General features: G+C 38.6%; 1 protein-coding gene across 3 annotated transcripts in view; it reads left to right on the plus strand.

Moving 5' to 3' along the window:
- Positions 1 to 1466: 1466 nt before the first annotated feature.
- Positions 1467 to 14197, plus strand: part of DLC1 (DLC1 Rho GTPase activating protein) — a 368479-nt gene continuing 355748 nt past the window's right edge. For 2 of the 3 annotated variants that reach the window (XM_070408300.1, XM_070408301.1), the window contains exon 1: positions 1474 to 1729. The gene's annotated coding sequence lies outside the window, so the exon portion shown is untranslated. Of the gene's footprint in view, positions 1730 to 14197 lie in introns of all 3 variants that reach the window. The other variant, XM_070408308.1, reaches the window with a different exon arrangement.

Consider the following 14197-nt stretch of genomic DNA (forward strand, 5'->3'; position numbering starts at 1 on the left):
TAATATTTCTTGTGCCTCTTCATATATTACTCATTTACTGTATTGAAATTGAAATTATTCTCCTTCCTCTCATTATTGGAAATCTCTAGAAATGGGCAAACCACACATAGATCCAATAATCAGATTGATCTGCTCACTAATCACGGGGGGGGGGGGGGGGGGGCGAATCTTAAGTCCTACAAGGCAAAAGAATCCATTGACTTGTAAATAAAGAAATAAAGCAGAAGTGAGACATTACTGTGCAATTTCAACCGAGTAAGATAATTAAACTAAGAGATGCCGCTTCCTGTTTCTCTGGTATAAACAAGGAGGCCACTCCACTGGCCTCTGCACAACCTGATGTCCGAAGGCCAATCCCTCTTCTTTCCCTCCACTTTCCCTAAGGAGAACACTGGGTCGTGAGAGGATGCGAATTGGTGTAACTTTTCTGAAACGACTTGAGCTTCCTCTGGGTTTATATCTGTGTCATCTTATTCTACGACAAGCTAACATCTATTATTAATTGATGCACTAATTAAAGCCACACTTGCTGTTTCCATTAGCTTATTCCCTAAATTCTCCCGAGTTGGCTGTCTGGTTTTAATCAAAACCAAATGGTAGTCCAAGTTCCCAGCCTGGAGCAGCTAGGAGGAAGTCATTCAGGGGAGGCTCAGGCAAGCAGAAAAGATAAACAGATGATAGTTCACAAAATTTGTGTCGGACGGAGGACGCAGATACTGTGAGCTGCTTTGGAGACGTGATTCAGGGACTCTGTCAGGCTGGAGGGAAGCAGTTGCAAGTGGTTAATGTCAGCAAGGCTGTAATAGGATCAAGATGGAGTCTGTCTTCTGCTTTGCCAGCCCTGAGCTTGTGTAACTGGAGGATTCTGAGGAGAGGGAACGCTGCATGGGCCAGGACACAGACTACTTGAATTTTGTGCAGGAATCTTGGGGTCGGGCAGCTCTTGGAGAAAACATCCCCTTTACTGGATTCTTGGGATTTTACTCACAGATCACCTCAGGTATAGTATGCAAGGCCGCAGCGTTTTAAAGCGGGAGAAGGGGAGAAGAGGATTTCACATTTAGAAGAATTACGGTATGAACACGAAATTTCGTCCTGCTCCCTTGAAAGATCTTTTGAAAGGAGAGCTGCAGAGGTATTTGGGTGAAGTTGTGTCTATACATTTAATAGAGTGGAAAAGTTGTAGGGGAGGGAGGGAACCGTGTTTTCTTTTTCTCCTTTTTCCTCATAAGCCATGCGGGCTAGAAAAAGCTCTAGGACTTTATGACTCTCCAGCTAATCACCTCAAGAGCTTTGACAAACTCACTTCAGTTCTGTGTAAAATCAGAACTCCTACACCGCCCAGGCGGGCTCGGCGCTGCCTCTCCCTCTCCCCCTCCCTCCCCTCGTGCAGTCTCTCTCCCATGCACACTCCTCAGAGGCAGGAAATGCTTCCCAGGCAATCTGGGCCTGGTGGTGGAGGCCCCTTTCGCAAAACATCAGTCTGAGTTCAGGAGACAGAAGGCACTGGGAGCGTCTTGACAGGCTGCTGCTCCGGCTGAGGCTCCCTCCAGCTGCCCAGGGTGTTTTTGTTAGAATCACACGCTGCGCAGAACTGCTTAGAATAGAGCCATGATCTCAACCACGAAATGTGAACTTATATTTTGGAGAAACTAACGGTCCGGACTTCTTGGCTAACCTGAGCGTTGAACAATGTCATGCCTTGGCGTCGCAGCTCCTCCTTGTCTAGGTAAGACGCTGTGGACAATCTATTTCTACGCTTGGAGGCAGTCTTTGGAGAGGCAGAAAGATGGGGATAAATGTTAGCCTCTTGCAGCAAGTGGTGGATTTCCTAGGTTTTAGAGCTAAGCCATGAAAGCAGGAGTGGAAAATGTTTAGTGAGTAGAAAACTGTGAGTCAAATTGTTTTAGCAAAATGTCAATTCTAAAATAGGCTCCAGAGAGACTTGACTCTTTTCCTCCATAAACTAAGATGTTCTTTTAATCCCTTTTTATTCTTAACTTATTTATCAGTAGAGCTATCAGACCAACTTTCTGGTTACATGGCATAATATGAAGCAAACGCATATTCTCACACATAAGTGCGAGGTATAAATGAATTCTTTTTATCTCCCTCCTTTTGCCAATAGGGAGAGTAGATAGCACTAGAGTGACTTTTCTTGATAGTGAATCTCCAAAGAATATTTTGTGTCTCATTTAAAATATGAAGATTGGATTCCTCAATATTTTCCCAAACCAGCTTTAACCATAGGTCAAGCTGCTAATGTACAGCTTAAATGTTTCATTAATTTTTAACAAAAGTAAATGCGTAACCTGTCCTAAGTAGTATTTAATCTGAGTTTTAACATGTTAAATATCAGAATTGGATTTAATTTATATTAAATTCCCTGAATTCACTATTCAAGTCATATTTTTGTGAATATTTTTGAATAACTGAAGTAAATCCCAATGACAATAACATTCATTATTACTATTTTAAGGCAACTGGAAATTACTACAATTATATGAAAATCTGATCATGTGTTTATAATCATAAGATTACATTTCTACCAGGCTCTAGTCTTTTTAAGGTATCTTAAATGTTTAAATGTGCAACATATGAAAAAATATATCTAGTAATGACTAAAATGACATTGATTTTTAATGCGTAACATATTGCTATATTTATATTTCTGAATATTTAGAATGAAACCAATTATTTTATAAAAGTAATATACAATGGTATGTGAAGGGAACAAATATTCACATGTATTTCCAAACCTATTAGATGAACCCAAAATACATTAAATGAAAGATGAGAACTATTGGACAGTTGAGTCAAAAGAAATTAAGTGTTGTACTTATAAACTTTTACCATTACAAGGTAAACATTTGTTGTATTAGCTAATTATTCTTAAATTCTATGCTTATATTGATGAATTTTAACTATTCACTAACAAGTTAAGTCATGTTAGGACTTTAAAGTATGATAAAAAATAATCTATTTTTAAGTATGTTTAAAAATATATAAAATACTGACTTACGTAAACTGTGATTCAATAAAATTCCTGAATAGACTTTCAAGGAAGGAAATAGTATAAGACATCACTCTTCTAACGCTGTGATAAGGTTGCCAGAGGAGCTAAGGAATCACATTCAAAAATGACCTGTCCAAGGTCACACCACTAGCTAGTAGAAGAGATAACAGTGGAACCACAGTACTGTCTTATAGCTCAGATATCTTTATACTACATCATCCTGCTCTCAAATAATAATTATGCAGAATAAAATATTCACATGTCCAGTAGGAGTCTAATTTTAGACAGAAAATTTTAAAAAAAATAAAAACTGCCACCAGTGTTACAGTGTGTGGGGAAAAAATAATGATTTTTAAAAAGAACCAAATTTAGTAATAAAATTTTCTCAAATGAAAGTTTAAAAAAATTTATTATGCCTTCAACAAACACTTTAAGGGAGTAACTTGTTTGTGCCTATTTTGTTACATTTCATGATTATGCCAAGAAAATCAATCCATATGCTAATAATCACAGTAATTTTAAACGTATGGTACTTAACAAGGGCTAGAAAAGAGCTTGTCTAGTTCATATCCTTGTATTCAAGGGCATCATAATGAACTTGCCTAAACAATGATGGTCAGAGATTTTACTACCCCCCATTGAAACTGGTTTAACGTACGTAGACTTTCCTTCTCTTAGCTAACCTAAATTTCTGTTGCTGCAAGTCTATTCCAGTTCTGTGGGTTTTTCCTCAGTGGAACTATAAAAAGCCTAAATGGACATAGGAAAACATAAGTGTACATTTCTAGGACCAAAAAGCCCACTCCCTTTCATCTTCCCTTCTATAGCTTATACTCAATCCTTTAGTTGATTATGTCAATGCTGAGCCTTCTGCAAGACCCTTAAGCTGTAGAATACAGGATTTGTTACAGTACATAAATAAATGTCTGACCAATGCAATGTAAAATGGGAGAGTTGGCTGAATCATCTGTATCATACCTCATATGTGACAATATATGTTGCTATGCATGCTGAAACACAGCACTTTCCAAGCCTTTCTCATAAAAACCAATGCATGTCATTTCTAGGGCATGCCATTTCTTTAGTGAAAATGTGTGCAATGATGTTTTTTTTCTCTCATTTTTATGAAACAGATTGGATGTCATTACCATTTAAAAGTTTCACTAGTCAATGCCTCCAGTGTCACCACACTCCACATTATTGGAATGAGGAATAAGTGCAGTAAAGAAATGGCCTGTATAACTGACTACATAATTCCTGGAGGGCCTGTAAAAGAAAGTACATCACTCTATTTTTTTCTTAAGGGCATTATCATTTTTTAAAACAAGAGAATTTTTAGGCATGGTATAACCTTACAGAGGATTGGGTCTTACAGGCCAAAAGTAAGTCTAAATGGAACATCTAAAATTTATCTTTTGTTTTTATCTTACTTGTTTCTTCTTGGAAAATGAATGAATTGGTGTCAGTAATCAATATTATCTTACAATGAGAATCTCTCCATAGATATCTTACAGTACAGCAAAGATCTGAGACCTAACCTAGATCTGGATCAGAGAATTATATCATCAAAATAGATAAATATCAAGAATTTAGGAGATGAGGATTTAAAGAGGATGAGGGAACAGTAAAAAATCTCCAGATTTTAGGAAGTGGCATGAGTATTGTGCCTTCTTCCCCCACACGAATGCTAAGCCCCTGTGTGTATCACTTAAAACAGGTTTATGGAGAAGCCCACCTACAGATTGAGTTTGGTGTGGATGTAGAAATACAACATTTACTTCTATGGCTCTATTTTGGCATTAAACTGCTAGTCAGTTCACAGAGTTTTGAGAAATAGATGGGCTTCGTTTTTTAGGAAGTTAAAGAGAATAAAGATGAAATGTGGACCTTGAGACCTAGTTAAAAAAAGATTGTTTATTTTGATTCAGTGAATTATAGAGTATATAAGTGAACTTTAAATGATTATACAGGAACTCTGACACACATAAAAAGCTGGAAAGCAATGCAAACAGTATGCATATGAACTTTCACATAAATTAAGATAGATGGGTAGAGCCCCAGCTGGTTTTGTTCAGTGGTTAGAGCATCGGTCCATGGACTGTGGGGATCATAGGTTTGATTCTGGTTAAGGGCATGTACCTCGGTTGTACCTCAATCTTCAGCCCAGGCCAGGGCGCATGTGGGAGGCAGCCTGTTAATGTGTCTCTCTCACATCAATGTTTCCCTCTGTCTCTCCTTTCCCTTCCACTCTTTCTAAAAATCAATACAAAAAAAATGTCCTCTGGTGAGGATTAACAAAACAAACAAAAAAGATAGATGGATAGAAAAAACTATTGTAGCTAGTTGTATGTGTGAAAAGGTTGTTTGGGGTTAGACTGAATTGAAGTGTTTTAGCAATAAAATTCAAATAATTCAAAGATAAAATCAGTCCTATCAATGGAAATGATATCGGAAGAAAGTACCAAAATCAGAGAACCAGTTCAGAAATTCAGTGTTTCTTTTTGTTCCCAGAAACTAGCAAAATACCTAACATGTCAGGTGTTATCAATACCTGCCTGTCAATAAATGTTTGTGGAATAAATAGGATGGAAAGAGGAAAGAAAGCAAAGCAAAACCAGTCTTGAAGAGTGGGCATTGTGGAACTTTTTCCCCAAACATCCTGTAATGATAGGATAATAATTTTTAAAGTGGAAAGAAAATAAGAGGTTGTCAAGAGTCATCAGAGCCTGAGGCCAGAGGTTAACAACACTCTCATACGATGCCATTACAAATTCAGTAAGAGCTAGAAGGAAACATGAGCATCCAGAAATAGTTTGAAATTGAACGTTACATAAGGCCAGTGAGAGCAGCGCACTAGTGAGTTCTCCACAATTTAAATGGAGTGGTGTACTGAAAGCCCAATGGGCAGTCAGAATACTGGCTCTAATTTGCATCTTTGCCACTTGATGCTCTATGATTTGAAACATGCTCCGTAACTGCCTTAAGCTTCTGCTTTTTATTGGTAAAGTGGGGAAGATAAAGAAAATATTTATATTACTGGGTCATTTGAGTGCCGCGTGAGATTTTGTATGTGGAAATTGTTTTGCATACAGTATAACAAACAAATATTTTGTTTAGAAAAGCATAAGTCAATTAATCAAGAAAGAAAGAATCATGGTGTTTCACGTTTTTGGTCAAAATCGCTCATCTATGTTGAAATAACATGGGCATCCAAGGGATGGGTCCAGCTCATACTCAGCCATGGATTCTGCAGCTAAGATCAACCAAAAACTAAAGGAGTCATTGGCATTGTCTTTATCAGCATCAGCATCAAGTCACTTTGCATCAAGTGAGTTCTTGCAATATGTCATGAGTTAAGTGTTCTACACGCACTATTAGCTCATCATTGTTATTTTAGCTCAATATTATTCTTTTTCCCCCAACAATTTGTTATTATTCCCGTTATAGACATGAGAAAACTGAAGAACACAAACTTAAGTAACTAATCCAAGTCACAGGGGGGTTGAGGGAAGGAATGATTCTTTAACAGACATCCTGCCTCCACAAAAATGGAAGCTTTTTGCTACTATTACTATTATCATGATCATCAAAAGTTTTGAATGCACCTACTATTAACTGGATTCAGAGAAGAACACTTGGTCATAGAACCAAGCTTAAATGCACATAGATTAGATGACAAAGTAAAATGAAAACTATAAATATTAAATACAGAGGACAAAAGTTGACATCAGAAGCATTAATCCCTGGTAGGATGATTCAGACCTAACCAAAGTAGCCAAGTTCCCAATGATTTCATATTCCAGATTTTAGTGAAAGTTGAGCTATTTGAATGACTGAAGTCTTAGTATCCTGTTATCACCTAGCTATCTGAGCACCTGTGTTGATGTAGTCATATCTCTTATTTATATTTAGTGATTACTGTGTCTACCGTTAGAGTGTTCTTAGAAATGATAGCAAAGCTAAAAATAGTGGCACTTAACGCAAAGCCACATATCACCATGCTGTTGATAAAGCATTATAATCCATGTCCCTTGTTGAATAGAAATCTCTTTTTATAATAAAGCAAAACCTCATTTCAGTCATACTGATTTGCCATCCAAAGAAAAAGGCAGTCAAACTCTTGATATCAAATTTAACTCTAAGCTATTTCCTGTTGCATGAAAAATCCCATGTGAAACAAGTTCAGAGCAAAGGCAATACTTTTCTTTGGTTATAAGGGATTCTGTAGATAAAGAAATATCAAGGCAAAAAAACATAAACGATTAATTATTCAGTAATGAATTTAATTGCAGAAATATTTAAGATACACTGTAGTTCTGAATGCTCAAAGAATTCTGCGTAGGACAGGACACTTTATTAAGAATACTGTGTACTCTTTTAAAAATAAAACATGGAAGTCCAAAGAAAATACAGATATCTGGAAATTATTGCAAACATGATGCAATATTGTCCTCCATGATTATGTTAATTCTGGGATCTCTTGGAAACCAATTACCCTCAGAGAAGTCTCAGTGCTATCAGGCAATATCATTAAATGTTCCAAGATTTCCTCAAATTACATGTGGGTTGCTTAAGAAAACGTTAAGAGAATCTGCAAACCTGGCGAAACTGAGCTATAAAGTGGTGGTAAGTCAAACATTGCCAGTATCTGGGCTCCTCCCTGCAAGAAAATTAGAAACTACTAAGACTGCATTAAATAGCAGGAACCTGGAGGTAAAAATAGAAGGTACCATGGAAATAATACCTTGCAATTTTGTAGCACCCTGCTCTTTTCTGATGAGCTTTTTCCAGAGGATTGACAGTTAATTTTCAAGTTTGCCTGATTCCTGGAATATCTTTGCCTCTGAAAGCTAAGAATGAGAAAAAGTTTTCCAAGCTCAAAAAAGTGAGATATACATAAAAATAGGAAAATATTAAAGAGAATGTTTTTAGTTAGATACCACTCCTTTTTTTTTCTAAAGACCAAAAAATGATGGAAGGTTGGGTGTGTTTCTTGGAAAAGGTGATGTACTACTTATTCCACTGACTTAGTTCATTATAGGTGGTTCATTCTATAAATTACTAAAATTGTTAATGATTTCCAGACAGTCTAAAGGCATGAAAGCTATTTCATATATAATATTGTAAGTTTCACTAAGCAATCACCAATAAAGAATTTTAACAGGAATTTTTTTTCCCCACCAACAGCTAATGAAGCATAATGAGTAAATGCCAACATTTGGCAAAGGATGTAAAAGTAGATGGATAATTTTGTGAAGGAGTAAGACACAGATTGCTATTAAAGAAAGGAAATCTACATGAAATCAAATGGAGAGAAATTCTTACATTGTATTATGAAAGGATTCTCTCTCCCCCACAGCATAATTTGGATTAGGTAGCATGAATTTTTTAAAGAAAAAGCACTAATTGTTTTTTACTAACAGTTGGCCACTCTAACTAGACTCATAAAAATGCTTTTTTAAATGTGTTATTATCTTTTCTTGCTATTTGTCCATACATTTACATAAAAATTTCAGAAAAATTATATCTGTTCTATGATTTCTTGCTGCTCTTAGGCATCTTGTATATGCAACATCAGTTTGGCAATGAAAAGCAATCCTCTGCATGTTGCCATTGATTCAGGGGCAATAGGAAGATGCCAAAAGGTACGCAATTTAGTTTGTTAGATAATTTTTTCTTTGACATCTCCATAAAAAAATGAATTTCATTTTAGCTTCCACAAATGCTCACTGTAATAAAGATTTCCTTTGACAGTGAGAGCACCTTTGAAGAGCTGTGTTAATCTGTGATGCTGTCTGTTTCTGTGTTGTTGATTCTGTTCTAATTATCTAATTCAATTCCAAGTGTTTGGGGCACTCACTATGTGGAAAGGAGACTTCTTGAGAGTAGGCTAAGATACATTAAGATTTCAAATCACTGAAGATGTCCCCAATCTCTCCATCTCACTGGACCCTTTTCATGTAGTAACAAAACAGGCTGGTATTGAAGTGTTCTTTTCTTGACTTAGCTGCATTTTCTATTCTTGCAAGACAGCATTTCAGAGAGTTTAACCTACTTTTAATTAAAAGATTTTCTCCCTTATATCTTTTCTTCCTTCCTAGAGTTACTGAGAACTTGTTACATGATAGATATTACACATCTATATACTTGAGAGTAGTAGGAGAAGCACAGGTCCTAGAAATTTAACATGGAACGAGTAATTGAGAAGAAAGACACTAAGGGAAGCCAGAAGTAACGCTAGCTATTCAAGGAAAAAGCAGAAAAAATAAAGAGAAATCGGCAGTACTATTATGACTTTATTTTCCCTTCTAAATATGAGGAATTGTGTGAAGGTGTTTAACAATTATCCAGGGGGGATCAACATGTATATGATTATGAGAATTTAATATAATATAATATAAAACTGTGTTCTGAAAGGAGAAAACAAGATATCCACATTCGAAGGAATGAATCAAACAGTTGCTGTCTTTTCAAGAATTGAGGGTGTGGTGTCCAAGAAATTAGACCATAACCGAGAATTTCTCTTTTCATATGTATTTACTCATTTAATTCTACTTACATATTATTTTCGATGTCTTAAACTTCTATCCAGGTAATATTTTTAAAAGACTATAGTTAAGAGGATTACCAAGAATACCTGCCCTGAATTCCAGGAGTTCCCAGAAGGGTTGGGGAGGAAAGGAAGCCATTGTAGAAATCACTTAAGAACCCCATGAAAAACTGCACTGACATTGGTGGCCAAAAATAAGTACCAAACTGACATCTTTATTTTGCTGAAAGTGTGAGGCAAGTTTGTGTATAATTGTGAGTGGGGGGGTGTGCTGAGTGGGGCAGGAACAAAGGGGAATAGTTTGGTCCTATTGAATATATTATAGCGGAAATGCAAGCATACAGGGGTGAGCAAAAGTAGGTTTTTCAGTTGTTTGAATGGAAAAATATATAATACTAGAGGCCCGGTGCATGAAATTTGTGCACTGGAGGGGTTCCCTCAGCCCAGCCAGCATCCTCTTACAGTCCAGAACCCCTCAGGGGATGTCCAACTGTGGGGAGCAGGCCTAAGGCAGCAGTTGGACATCCCTCTTGCAGTCCGAGACCCCTTGCTCCTTATCACCTACCTGCTTGCTGCTCTTTACTGCTTAGCTCACTGCTTCTTAATGCTGCCACGAAGGCAGGAGAGGCTCCTGCCACCACTGCTGCGCTCACCAGCTGTGAGCCCGGCTTCTGGCTGAGCGGCACTCCCCCTGTGGGAATGCACTGATTATCAGGGGGCAGCTCCTGCATTGAGTGTCTGTCCCTTGGTGGTCAATGCGCATCATAGCGATGGGTCATCCTGGTTGTTCTGCCATAATGGTCGCTTAGGCTCTTATTATATAGACTAGAGGCCCAGCACATAAAATTCATGTGGGGGGTCATTCCCTCAGCCCGGCCTGCACCCTCTTGCAATCTGGGACCCTTTGGGGATGTCCGACTGCCAGTTTAGGCCCGATCCCACAGGGAGTCGGACATCCCTCTAACAATCTGGGACCACTGGCTCCAACCCACTCGCCTGCCTGCCTACCTGATCGCCCCTAACCACTCTGCCTGCCTGCCTGATCAGCCCTAACCACTTGCCTGCCTGCCTGATCACCCCCTAACCACCTCTGCCTCAGCCCCCGCCACAGTTTCATCCAGAAGGTCATCTGGAAGGACATCCGGAATGATGTCCAGAAGGTTGTTTGGCTGTCCAGTCCAATTAGCATATTACACTTTTATTATTATAGACTAGGGGCCCAGTGCATGAATTCATGCACCTTGAAAGGAACTGTGGGCTGCGAGGCTGTGGTAGGCACAGGGGTGGGTCTCAGCCCATCCCCTGTGCCCCCGCCCAGTCCCTCCTACTGCAGCCCCCAGTCCCATCTGTCAGCAGCCCTGCTCCTGCCACCGCTGCTCCCATGTGCTGACGGCACTGGCCCTGCTCACATGCACTGATGGTGTGGAGCAACTGGGGCCAGTGCCAGCAGTGGGTGTGAGCAGTGGCTGCTGCCCCGATCGCCCCTCAGGAGCACGGGGAGGTGGAGAAGCCCTCAGGGGCAATCAGGGCCAGCAGCCACCTCTTGTACACACTGATGGCACCAAGTGATCGGGACTGGCACCAGGGACCAGCAGTGGGTGCAAGCGGGGCTGTTGCCAGCAGCTGGTGAAAGCGCTGGGTAGGACCGCAGTGTGCAGGAGCAAATAATTTTCAGTAACCATCAGAGGCTCACCCTGATGACAGCAACTGGCACCCCCGCTCACCTGCTCCACCATCCCACTGCGGCCAACACCTGCCATGTTCCACACACGCCCCCTGGTGGTCAGCGCACATCATATTGACCAGTTGTTCAGTTGTTCAGTCTATTTGCATATTAGCCTTTTATTATATAGGACAAGAATAAACAAGACTAAACTCTGTGTTTCGCATACTCACAACTGTAAACTTATTTTTGCCCAACACTGTATTTATGCATCAACTCAGTCTTAAAATTCCTGCTCTGAAACATATTAAAATTTAGATTGTTATTTAACATGCTTTCTGAGATTCATAGATAGGACACTTTTTTCCTATCTCAAGCAAAAGCACTCAGAAGCATAATACTTAAAATGTTTTTAGCTATTTCTCCTGATATTTATTTCCATACTTCTAAACAATATTACACTATTTTTTCCATTTTAGACATTATCAGTTAATTTCCTATTATAGAAAATTAAACATTTGCTCTCTGAAACTATTCTGCCCACCATCCCTAACCCCCCCCCCCCCCCCCGCCCCCCACACACAAAACTTTATGCTTGGAAAATAGTCGGTCTATAATTTTTATTAAGTCAGTATTTATTGTTTGCATTGTCTTGGTCACCAAAAAATTTCACAGCTAAGCCAGTAGTATACAATGATTATATTTCCATTCTTTAAAACATTTTATTTAGTCCTTGCCAGTGGGCTCAATTGGTCGGCGCTTACACCAGGAGCTGGCGGGTTCTATTGTCAGTCAGGGCACATACTCAGGTTTCGGGTTCAATCTCCAGTCAGGTGCATGCAGGAGGCAACCAATCCTTACCTGTCTTATATACGTATAGTGTTAAGAAATCTAATATCGTTCAGATTCCCAATACCTAATATATAATTTATTTTTTCTTTCTCTGATAATATTTACGATCATTTGTTTACTTCTAAATTTCTGAAATTTCACAATGTTTCTTGGTGTGATCTATTTCTGTTCTTTGTATTATTGGATATTCCATGGATTCTCTTCAATCTTAAAACTAAGTTCATTAGTTCTGAGAAATTATCTGGCATTCTTTTTCTTTGAAAAATTTCTCCCATTAGTTTTCTCTGAAATGCTCCATAGAAATGTGTTTCCAATGTGTGACCAGTGAGTTTTCAAGTTGTAAGTAATTCTCTGGAGCTTATTGACGCTTCTGTTATCTTCTCTAAAGAGGTGATTCTAGAATAGTAAAACTCTGAAGCCAAAAAGAAAGAAAGAATTCGCACATAGAGTAGGAAATATATCTCAACTCCCATTTGACCTGGAAATATTGGAAGCAGGAAATTTCCCACAGAGGGCCTCATTCAGGGGGTTCCTCCTCTAGAGGCCCTATCTAATGTTTGCACCATCCCCAACACTACTTGGAAGGAAGGGTTGGAGAAAGGAAGAAAGAAGGAAAGGATTTTTACAAAGACTTTCAAAAGTCAGGATTTTTTAAAAATATATTTTTATTGATTTTAGAGAAGAAAGGAGAGAGAGAGAGAGAGAGATCAATGATTCATTGATTGCTGCCTCCTGCATGCCTCCTACTTGGCATCAAGCTTGCAACTGGGGCATGTACCCTATGATCAGAATCGAACCCGGGACCCTTCAGTCCTCAGGCCGATGCTCTATCTACTGATCCAAACCAGCTAGGGCAAAAGTCAAGACTTTTACAAAGACTTCCCAATCTGGATTCTAGTCAATTCAAATGATTTAGAAAATGAGGAAGAATGAAGGGAGGGAGGGAGGGAGGGAGGGAGGGAGGGAGGGAGGGAGGGAGGAAAGAAAGGGAGAGAGGGAAGAGGGAGAGCGAAAAGGAAGGAGAGTTAATGACCCCCTCCTCTGTGTTAAATTTTCTGTGGCATTTGTGGCCATGGGAGAACTTATTATCCTTGTTTACATGAGTTTCTACCATAAAGTTGTAAGCTTCTTTAGGAAAGGTAGAATACAGTATATTATTTAGGTTTATATTCCCAATGTTTAGCACAGTGTCTATGGCACTGAATAAACATTTGTTAATGAGTGATGATGGGCAGACAGTGTTGCCATCAGTTCTACAGTACTGCCAACTTGATTTCAGCCACAAGTCCTTCATTTTTATCATGTTCTCCCAGGCTATAGAATGACCAGGAGTGATTATCACCAGGCTCTTCTTCCTTAGGGACAGTTCACTACCAGGACAAAAAGTAAGGTATGTGTTTATATCAGCAATAAGTTTAAGGGAAAGCATGATCACTTGATATCAGATATATGTCAGTGATTCTCAATAGAATGTATTCCTTTGATGTCGTTTTTAGTGCAATTAAAATTAATTTAAAAATAAATTCTATATGCTATGAAGTACTTATTTTATGGAGTGTTAGTGCTACAAAATTAGCTGAAACAATAAATTTGAAATCACTTTGTATCTAAACATCCTACGAACTAATATCACAAACAGTAAAGTTGGACATTTCACAATTATTTTTCAGAAATGTTACATAATTAAAGGTACATACAGTCTCATGTAATATTAATACAGTGGTATTTGAACACATGCATTTAAGAAGTGAAAAATCCCCATGGAAATTCACTTCATAAAATCAACACCCTGGAATGACCTATACTTTTCCAGATCCTTCATCCAAATCCTCAGCAGCTGAGCTCATTCTGAATGAAATTGCGTAAAAAGGCTTACCCAAAAAAATGTAATAGAAATTTACAAAATAAGTAGTCAGTAGTTAAAAATATAATTTTTATTTGTTTTTGTTGATTTCAGAGAGAAGAAGGGAGCAGGAGAAAGAGATAGAAACAGTAATGATGGGAGAGAATCATTTAACGCTGCCTCTTACAAAGCCCCTACTAGGGATCAAGCCCACAACTGGGCATGTGTCTTGACCGGAAATCGAACCATGACCTCCTGGCTCATGGGTCGAGG

The sequence above is a fragment of the Myotis yumanensis genome, unplaced genomic scaffold, assembly GCF_028538775.1.
Source record: "Myotis yumanensis isolate MYYU_CA2020_CCGP unplaced genomic scaffold, mMyoYum1.0.hap1 SCAF_3, whole genome shotgun sequence".
Classification (NCBI taxonomy): domain Eukaryota; kingdom Metazoa; phylum Chordata; class Mammalia; order Chiroptera; family Vespertilionidae; genus Myotis; species Myotis yumanensis.